The sequence below is a fragment of the Phyllostomus discolor genome, chromosome 6, assembly GCF_004126475.2.
Source record: "Phyllostomus discolor isolate MPI-MPIP mPhyDis1 chromosome 6, mPhyDis1.pri.v3, whole genome shotgun sequence".
NCBI lineage: Eukaryota > Metazoa > Chordata > Mammalia > Chiroptera > Phyllostomidae > Phyllostomus > Phyllostomus discolor.
Genome location: NC_040908.2, coordinates 125,300,612 through 125,311,779, shown reverse-complemented (window position 1 = coordinate 125,311,779; position 11,168 = coordinate 125,300,612). Strand labels below are relative to the sequence as shown.

The 11,168-nt window shown below is 39.7% G+C and overlaps 1 pseudogene; it reads left to right on the top strand.

Moving 5' to 3' along the window:
- The first annotated feature begins 8,628 nt into the window (after positions 1–8,628).
- LOC118501492 lies at positions 8,629–10,900 on the top strand (annotated as a pseudogene).
- The last annotated feature ends 268 nt before the right edge of the window (positions 10,901–11,168 follow it).

Genomic DNA, 11,168 nt, shown 5'->3' with positions numbered 1-11,168 from the left:
TCATAAGTGCTTATTAAGCATCTGCTAGTATGCATCATCAATTTAAGCACTAGGGACAGTCTATCAAAGTGTTCACCATGTCATGCTCTGGGCTAGATACTAGGGGTACAGAGAAAAACAACTCTTCAAGGAGTTCACAATCTAATAGCCCACCACTGATGCCACGGTGGCCTCAAAGGACAACATCCCTTTTAATATATTGGCCCAAGTAAGAGTATATGAACTCTAGAACATTTACTAAAGGCTCAGGGACAACACTGGGGAAATAATACAAGGTCCAGCAGAAGTAAGGCCTGCTTGAGTGTGGTTGGTAGAGTAGTAATACAGGTGTAGTAATCATAGTTTTAATTTTAATATTTCACCTAAAATGTGTGCTTCAGTGTGATACTGTTACAAAATTAAATGCTTATGATTTTATAATAAAGAGGGCATTATTTGTGCTGGTCCATGTACTATCAACTTTACTGATCTAGCCTGCAAGTAACGACTTTTCACCCCAGTTGTTGGAATATGCCCTTAAGTCCATCCAAGCACCTCTAACAAATCTCAGCCCCCCAAGAGAGATGCCTGGATGCATGAGAATTCTCTCCACTTTCAGAGGGTCTTGGGATCCAGTTTTTCACTGCAAGGTTGCACCCACTTCAAAAAATAATGAATTCTAGCCTCAACAGATCAATGACACAGTATAAACTCTTTGTCCAGAGAGGACACCTACAAAAGCCAGGGACTATTTTCTTGCACCTATTAACAGATTAACAAGTCATGTTGAGTTTATTCCCACAATGTTTCTGAAATCTGCAGTCACATCTCTCTCTAGTCCGAAATTGATGACATCTCTATCCTGGATTAATGTAACTTGCCTCCCTCCATACTGCAGCCAGAGCAATAGAACTCCGATGTCTTAATTCTAGGTCTGATAATCCGCTGTGGCTTTTTCCTGTAGAAAAGGAGTCAGGACTTCTTATGACTCCCTCCATAACTAGGCATCCACCTACTGTTGCAGCAACTTCCCTTGCCTCTAATTTTATGCTCCAGAAGCATGGAAGTCCTCATTTTGACTGTTTCCCTATGCACAGCTCCCATTACCACTTTTGGTTGATGCAGTCTCTATTACTCAGAAAACCCTCCTCCCATTTTTACCTACCTAACTTTTGCATAAACAGCATCTCCTGGGTGGCTCTTCTGACCATCCACACACCTAAGTTCATTCCTTCATGAACCTAGGTGCACTACAATATTTAAATGATTCTCTGAATTCACCACATTGTATTACAGTTTCCCTACAGCGGGCTGGTTCCCAAACACCCCTCCCAGATTACCAATACTATAAAGCAGTCACAGTATTTCTGTCCCCTTGTTATTGATCCAGGGATGGACAGGCGTAAACTAATTTCTGTTGAAACTTTAGTGTTTCCTAGAAAAAAAAAACTTTACTGTGATCTACAGATAAAAAACATTTTACCTCAGAACACAGTATTCACACATATAACTGAAAAGCATCACAAAATGTTTACCTTTACAAATATGCACACTAATATTTCTACTCTTTTCTAGTTACTTGTTAAAAAATACTGGTCCTGCCCTGACTGGCATGGCTTAGTGGGTTGGGTGTCCTGTAAAGCAAAAGGTTGCTGGTTCAATTCCCTGTCAGGGCACATGCCTGGGTTGCGGACCAGGTCCTCTGTTGGGCATGTGTAAGTGGCAACCTATTGATGTTTCTCTCACATGTCAAGGTTTCCCTCTCCCTTTCTCTCTAAAAATAATTTTTTTAAAGAAAAGGGCTCTTTAAAAATAAAAAATACTGGTCTGAATTCACTAAATCAATTTTATAGCTCACTAGTGGATTTCAACCTTTCCTAAAAAAACACCGATCTCAACCAGCATTATAGTAACTCACTGTTGGCCTTTGGGATAAAATCCAGGCTTGTATCATGACACAAAGGCTTTCTATGTCCCAGATGCAGCTACCTCTCACCGTTTCTACCATTATCTGTCTCCACTCTTCATAGGAAGCTACTTGTTCCTTTCTGAACACATACTTTTGTGAACAATATTGCCTTTACTGTAATGCTTGGTGTTTTTTAATTTACCTCCTACTTGTCATACCGCTGTTCAGAAGTGGCTTGAGGCCTCCAAATTCCACTTCACCCTCTGCATGGGGCTAGGTCCCTTCCAGTGTGCAGGTATAGTCCTCAGGGCTTACACCTACCAAAGCTTTCATCATCATACCATATCATAAGTTCCAGTCTACTTGACTGATTTCCTTTACTCAACTATCTGAGTTGCTGAAGCTAGAAACTGGAACTCATTCTGGATAACTCCACTCCTACCAAAGGATCACGTTCATAATGGTGTTCAATATAAATTTATTAAAGGAGGAGGAGTAAGCTACATGTTATCCATGACGTATTCAGCTCTCTGAGCTTTACAAAACAATAAACACGGTATTGTGTGCAGGGACAGTGCTAAGCTACACTGCTGAGTATACCAAGGCTAAGGAAATGGGCTTCTTCCTCTCCAGGGACTTAAGTACTCATAATGACTGTCAAAAATGTAAGCATGGTTCTAATTCATTTCCCACGCATTTCATATTCCTGTTCCCCGAAATCTCTCACCAATCTGCAGATAGAAAATACCTATACATTTTCCAAGACTTAGCCAAAAGCTGAAGTGACGTGTCTTTTGTGAAGTATTTGCTGAATTCCCTAAACAAAGCTAGGCCCTTTTCCAGTGATCCAATTTCACACTGTACACCCTTCACTAGACAGCAAACTCCTTGAGGTTAGGCAAAGTATCTACTTCACTCTTGTGCCATCCAGTAGAGAACATGGCACAAAATAAGCATCTAAAAATACTGACTGTATCAATGCATTGAACAAAGCTCTTCAGCCTAGCTTGATATGTAAAGCTCACTAACTCCTCCCTTCCCCAGTTTCCTCTTCATCTGAAAAGGAACTTCCTGCAATGTTAATTTCCCATTGTTCACTACGGAATGTCTCTACTCTTGAAGGCTTGTTTTCCTCTCCATGCCCTTAAACACATGGCCATATTATAACCCATGTCTCTGACTCTGGTATACTTGAGATTCTCTAATAATAGAAATGATCTGTGTGCCTATATTTTGAGGAAAGGGGTTTAAACTTTTCTGGCATTTTACATTATGTTCCACAATATAAAAATAATTTTTTCACTTCTTAGTACTAAACATTGTACATTACATACTCACATGAACTTGTCATAATTGGTGCTTTAGGAAAACGAGCCTTGTTAACATTGTAGCTTCACATATACCTTGGCACACAACCGTGTAGCCCAGCACGGGAAGCACAGCATTAAAGCTTTACTCCTATTCACTTCAAGGCAATGAAAATACAAACACTGTACCTAGGGATGTTATGGAATACTTAATGTCATTGTCCTGGCATAATTTCTAATTGTTTTCCCTTAAAATTGTCTCAGAAACTTTCCTACAGTTATCTCTTTTTATCCCAGAAGGATAAATGAAAGGTAAAATAGTTCAGTTTTGTATGTGCTGAGTTTGAGATGCCTGGGAGGATCTGGAGCTTGGGAGAACAGATTGGGGAGTTGTCAGCAATTAAAGCTAAGGAAATGGATGGGGTGATTCCCAAGGAAAGGAGGCTGAGGTTAGACATTAGTGGGTGACAGGATACAGAATCTAGGAAGGAGATTGAGAAACTGTCTTCTAAGAGGAAAGAGAACCTGCCAAATTCATCACAGTACCCAGTGCAGTGTCTTCCTTGTGCATAGAAGGCCCTCAAAAAATAATCAAATATATTCAGCAAGTATATTCCTTTTCCATTCAAGGCACTTTGCCAGGATAGAGAATACAAGGATGACTTTTCAAGGACCCAACAGGCCAATTGGAGGGACAGCATAAGCAAATACAACACAGTAGACAGGTAGTATGAAAGTGATACACACAAGGCTGTCTGGAGTACCAAGAAAGGAGGAGGTCAATGAAGAACTTCAGAAGAAGCAATGCTACAGCTGAATCTTGAAGAAAGTAGTTATTCACCAACATGGGGGAGAGAAGTCAGCTGTGAGGGCATCCCAGGCAGCAAGAGTTGCAACTATAAGAGCACTTAATTATGAAGCAATATGTAGTAGTTGAGCAAGTCCAAGTAAGTTGGAACAGCCAGGATTTAGTATTTGAGGAAAAAGCAGAGGAAATGAAGCAGGAAAGCCAAGCAAGATCAAGTTACAAAGGGGCCTGTAAGACATGATAAAATACTTGGATTTTATCCTGAAGACCAGGGGAAGCCACTGAAGGATTTTTAAATGGAGAGAAAATGGATCAGATTTACATTTCAGAAAGAATCATTCTTGCATCAGACTGGAAGATGGGTTAGAGGGGGAGACTACAGGTAAAGATACCAAATAGGAGCCTAGTTTAGGAATTCAAGGAAAGTTGATTGAAGACGAGGCCAGAGGCAACGTAGGTAGAAGCTGACAGATCAGACAGCACTAGAGGAAACAGAATAGATTGTTGTATAGATGTGACATAGAACAGAATAGATTGATGTGATGTGATGTGATATGATGTGATGTGATTACATGGGGTAAATGAAGTTGAGTCAAGGATGACACCAGGTCTGTGCTTAGGTGAAGTAATTCCATTCACAGAGAATTAACAATAGCAGGGGAGAAGGAGATCTGAAATTACTGTGATGAATTTTGCTGGAAACATACTATTCGTGGTAAAGACCTATCTTGTGAACAGAGGATATATGTAACAGTTGTGTGAGCTTAGAGGCTATATGTAAGCTAGCAATACAGATGTGAGAGTCACACACATACTTGCAGTTGGAGCATACTTGAATAGAAGCAATTGGACTAGATAAGATTTCCAACAACAACAAAATATAGAGTATGAGAAAAATAAGGCCTAGGATAGAGCCAACATTCAAAGACCAGACAGAGAGAAAGCCCTCCTAGGACAGGAAAAGGACTACAACTAGAACATTGGTGTCTGGAAACCTAGGGGAGGAGAATGTCAAAAACATCTGTTTGTTTCTATCTCCCTCAGCAGATTGTGAATTCTTGGGAGTAAATACTAGATAATTTTTGTATTCTCAGAACCTAATGCTGGCCAGGCTCCAGAGCAGTGGTTTAATGAGTATCTTTGGCCACTGGACTTGGGAATTATTAGGGTGTTCACTGTTGACCTCTGACAGAGCAGTGTCTTGAGAGGGTCAAAAAACCACAAGGCAACTCAAGAAGTTAGGTCACAATGAAAAGAGAAGACAGGACAGAGCTATGCAGCATCCTGAGAGGAAAACATTTATGTTTGTGCCTCCCCTCCAACCAAATTCATATGTTGAAATCCTAATGCCCAATGTGATGGTGTTAGGAGGTGGGGCCTTTGGGTAGAGTTCTCATGAACAGGATCAGTGTTCCTATAAAAAAGATCTCATAGAGATCCCTTGCCCCATCCACTAACTGGGGACACTATGAGAAGACACCTTCTATGAACAAGGACGATGGCCCTCACCAGAACCCGGCCCTGCTGGCACCTTAATCTTAGACTTCCTAGCCTTCGGAACCATAAGAAACACATTTTTGTTATTCCTAAGCTACCTCTTCTGTGGTATGTTATTATAGCAGCATGAAGACACTATGACAATTTTATAGTGAGTATTTCTGCCAGTCCTTAGTCATGCAGACAGATACTATAGGTTGAAAGAAAAGTCCAAAATCATAGGTTAAAGGCAAAGGGTGGAAAGAGGAGAGCTTTCTCATACCCCATTGTGGCTTCCATGTCTCCTCCACCTCTAAGTAAACCCCTTCTCTTTTGGGAATTGACATTGGTTTTACCACCTTCTCCTGATGTTCTTGGCTTTAGCTACTAAGGCCTAGACCCCTGCTGGCCCAACCCACAGGAAGTAAGCTGGCAAGTTTGCAGTTCAAGGCCATATACCTTTGAGAAGAAAACAGCCCTGAGCTAGTCACAAAATGAATCATTAAATTCAGCCAGTGAGACCTAAAGGGATGAGTTAAAATACCATTCATTCAATGTACAACTGAGAAGTCAGCATGGGGCTACTGAGATAGAAGCAAGTACAGAAAAGTCAAAGTCCTCTCTGCAGGAGTCTTACAACTGAGAACCAGCTGCCCCCTTTTTAATAACATGCTCCACTAACTGGGGGTGGAGGTGAGGAAAGACAGCTTCTGGCTACCTATTTAATGAAGTCTTAGGACCAGAGTCTTGTTCACCATCCCAAGACCTGCTACCATCCCATTCATGTGCTTACCCTATCCAAGTGCATGCCCCATTCAAGATTCTGGTCCCACAGTTCCTCATTTTTCTCTCCCCCTGAAACCCATCCATTTAGCCCACTTTGTTTACCAGGTCTTTAACCCTTTCATGACCAGATTTGCTTTACCCATGAAATTTTATCCTCCAGAATTTCACTCTGTAAACCCACTTTCTTGCCTCTGGCTCTCTCATTCCCTTGCATACATGTCAAACTTCCAAACTCTTGTAACTCCAGTCTTTTGAACTCTTTCTCTCCGTGTGTATCAGGTCTTCCTTTCAACCTATGATCCAACACTTCATCCATTCTCATGGCAGCCCCTATTCAATGCCATGTCTTTCTCTCCCACCCACTGACGAATCATCAGATTTTTCTATTCCTGTGTCCTCATCGATGAGAGGGCACCTGTGAACAAATATATATATCACAAAGCCAATAGAATTGAAATCAGCAGAGCTGGGCCCTGAACAAAACTCAGTAAGCCTGGATTGCTCAAGCCTGTCATCTCTTTGACCCCCCTAACTTTCTCCACTTTCCTCAAACTCTTTAGATCTTCACCTCTTACTATCAGCACACCTCCCCACCCCCACAAAAAGTGTATACTCTATAGGCATAGTCATCTCAATTTTCTGCCTCTTGACCCTTATATGCATCCAGAAATTAAGCAATTAGTTGAATATCTATTTACTGAAGACACTACATCCAATGATCAAGTTATGTAGAGGTCAACACACCAAGTTTTCCAAATTTATCAACTTTGAAAACATTTGCTTTTGAACACCCAAATGCAATTTGTTAAAATTATCAATTTATCAAAAATTTGTTTCTATCATTATATGACATTTATAGTAATTGTGTTGCATGAAAATTTTAATAATTTTGTGGGTTCTCATCTTTTTTAAGGCTTCAATTAGTTTCAGTTTGATGTATTTCAATAAAACTCTGTTGAATGTCACTTTTGTATGTGATACTTATTTCAGAACACAGATGCCTATGACAAATTGATTATTCTCATTTAATCTAGCTGATAAATAGATCTATGAGTTAAAAACAGCACTTTCTAACTCATTCTATGAGGCCAGACTTACTCTTATACTAAAGCCAGAAAAAATTAACAAGGAAAGGAAAATATAGATCACTATCCCTAATGCAAAATTACTCAGCAAAATACTAACAAACTCTATCCAACAACATAAAAAAGGAATTATATATTGTGACCAAGTGGATTTATCCTAGGAGTATATCTTGGCTTACCATTCAAAAATCAAGTTTACACAATAATACACCATAGCATATCAATAGACTAGAAAACAAAAGCACATGATTATCTCAGTAGAGACACAAAAGTAATTTGGCAAAATCTGACTTTTCCTCATAAAAACAATCAATAAACTAGGAATAAAGGGTATTTCTCAACATAGTGAAGGGCACACATATAATAAAGCCCAGAGCCAGCATCATACTTAATATTAAAAGATTGTATGCTTTCTCTCTAAAATCAGGAACAGGACCAGGATGTCCGTTCTTGCTACTTCATTCAACATTGTATTGGAGGTTCTACCAGGGCAATTAGACAAGAAAAAGAAAGGATGGCTGTATTTAGAAGGAAGAAGTAGCCCTGGCTGGTGTAGCATGGGCCTGTGAACCAAAGCATTGCGGGTTGGATTTCAAGTCAGGGCACATACATGGGTTGCAGGCCATGTCCCCAGCAAAAGGTGTGCAAGAGGCAATCACACAGTGATGTTTCACTTCCCTTCTTTCTCCCTCCCTTCCCCTTTCTCTAAAAATAAATAAAATCTTTAAAAATAAAGACTTACAGAAATGAAAAATTAAAATAAAATAAAATAAAAGGAGAAGTAAACCCTGGCTATTGTGGCTCAGTAGAGTGCTGGCCTATGAACCAAAGGGTCACCAGTTCGATTCCCATTCAGGGCACATGCCTGAGTTTGGGCCAGGTCCCCAGTTGAGGGAACGCAAGAGGCAACCACACATTGATGTTTCTCTCTTTTTCTCTAAAAAATAAATAAAACCTTTAGAAAATTAAAATAAAATGAAGAAGTAAAACTGTCTATTTGTAGATGGCATGCTCTTATATATAGAAAATCCTAAGGAATTTACCAGGAAAAAAAAAACTATTAAAACTAACCAATTAATTATTCAAGGTTACAAGATATAAGATCAATTTCCAAAAATTAATTTTATATAAAAACCAACTATTTACATGCAGCAAGGAACAATCCAAAAAAGAAGTCAATAAAATTCTATTTACAGTAATAGCAACAAGGATGAAATGCTGAGGAATAAATTTAACAAAAAAAATACAAGATTTAGGAGAGCCCTCTGGCCTGGCTGCCGGGATGAAGGTGCTCCGGTGAACTTGAGCCACTTGGTTTGGTGGAGGGCAGTGAAGGGCAGTCACAGGCTTCCAGATCATGCTGAATGCAGCATGCAGTGGGAACCCCTCAGAGCTGCATAGGACTTGTGTGCTACCATCCACGGTAGCCCACAGGTGCCTGCACGTGAGGGGTATTGGGGCAAGTAAGTGACAAGAGCTAGAAGGTCAGGGAATTGCTCATGTCTCGTACCTGGAGCTGTTAGAGTTCTTTGAGTGCCCACTCTCCAAGAAACCACTCAGATTGACAAATCAATTGATTAAATAATGTTGTGGGAGGCTTGTTTCTTCTTGCATATGCAGTAAAGAATTACAGATCTGCAAGCCTGTTAGGATGTAAGTAAAGTTTATTAGTGATACCTTCTCATGGAAGAGAATGGCCTAGCCGAGGTGGGTGAGAAAGCATAGGCGCTATAATTTGTCGGGTGGGGTAAGGGAATTACACATGGATTTGGTGGGAGAAAGTTGGGATTATCTCCTAAGGGAGGGAGTGACCACCTAAGCCTAAACAAGGGTGGAGTTCTGTTAACTCAGATTTTTATCTTGCTCCAGACTGCCTCTGGTACCCTGTTAAAAATAGACACAAGTAGATAATCAAAGTTATTTATGAGCTTTTTCTGCAAGTATTAAGGACCCCCTTCCACCCCTCCTCCTTCTCCTAAACTTCTACCTAACAATGAGAGTTGAGGACAGCATAATATGATACCCCAGGCATCTAGGATGACACAACAAAATATGAAGGAAGAAAATATGGAGCAGCACTAAACCATAACAACAAATAACAAACAAACAACAACAAACACAACTAAATTTTTTTAACACCATCTACCTTTTTAAAAGTCAAGATGTCAGGTAATAAGTGGGGGAGAAGGATGTTTCTGTCCCTTCCTACCTTGACTGTCCTTATTCCATTGGTCTCTTTAGCAGGACTGTTCTACTCAGCCTCTGTGGGAGAAAACTTACCACAGGGCTGCACTAGCACAGCCAGGCTGTGCTTTTACAGTCTGCTCTAGCCCATTACCATAACAGTGTATGTGTTTGTCCACCTTTGGACTTGGGTAGGTATTAAATTCTTCAGGCAGAGTTAATGCAACCAGAGCCAAGATAGTGTATATATTAATGATCGACTGCATGGAAATACTGGAAAATTAATTGGGGAACTCAAGAATTAAAGATTTTAGTTTCAGTCATACTTGATAGGCTAAGTGATTAACGCATGTAGAAAGATGTTATTCCAGGAACTGATATTTATGACCAGTGACTCTAGGAGTTCAACAAGCAATTCAACCTTTGTGCTGCAGGGGGTCTGTGAGCAATGGAGATGGTATTTGAGCCATTGTGTTTCAGGGAGGGAATACCTAGTGATGCAGATAAACAGATATCACCAGCAAGACTACAACTCTTATCCAATTAAACTTTTTTCCAAACCCCTTACCTAACCTTTCTTCTCCTTATAAAAAGGTTGGCTTGAGATGAAATGTTAACACAGTTTTTTAGGGTACATACCCGCCATCTTCTTAGATCACCAGCATCTAAATAAAGCACCTATACAGATTCAATTCTTGTCTCTACTTACTGGTTCTGGTAGTGACAGACAGCACAAATGCTGCCTTTTCCAGTTTCACCACTTAATTTTCAGGAAAAAAAAATGTGTAACCTTGCTTCTGTCAGAGGCTTGGGACTATGGGAGACTTAAACTGCAAAAGCTCCTTTTACTGTACTTTGGTTTTGCCCTTGTTTTTTTTTTTGTTTTTGTTTTTGTTTTTGAAGGCTCTCCTGATAACTGTTGTATCAGGAGAAACATTTCAACAAAGTGTCTTGTAAGAAATGGACAACCTCAACCATCATCTTATGATTTTATTTCTTATCCCTTTTACCTACAAGTTACAATTTAAAATTTCATGTTTCTTTTATATTCCAAGTCCTTGGTAAAGTCATATATATAACTGAAATAATTCCAAATGAGCTATGTTGGAGTATGTGTAGAGAAATACATTTGAACTAGTGTGACATAAAACTGTAATAAAATGGAAATGTCATGGACTTGGAAAAAAGATATAAGATTTATGTACTAAAAACTACTCAACATTATTGAGAGAAATTTTTAAATGCCTAAATAAATGTAAAGATATCACATGTTCATGGATTAAAAGACTAATACTGTTAAGATGAAAATGCCCCCCAAACTGATTTACAAATTCAACATGATCCCTATCAAAATCTGCCCTGGCTGGCGTAGCTCAGTGGATTGAGCGCGGGCTGCAAACCAAGGTGTCACGGGTTCGATTCCCAGTCAGGGCACATGCCTGAGTTGCAGGCCATGACCCCCAGCAACCGCACATTGATGTTTCTCTCTCTCTCTCTCCCTCCCTTCCCTCTCTAAAAATAAACAAATAAAATCTTTTAAAAATCTTGGCTGCTTTTCTTTTTCTCAAAAATTACCAAACCATTCCAAAATGCATATGGAAATTTCAGGGACCAAGAATTACCAAAATAATCTT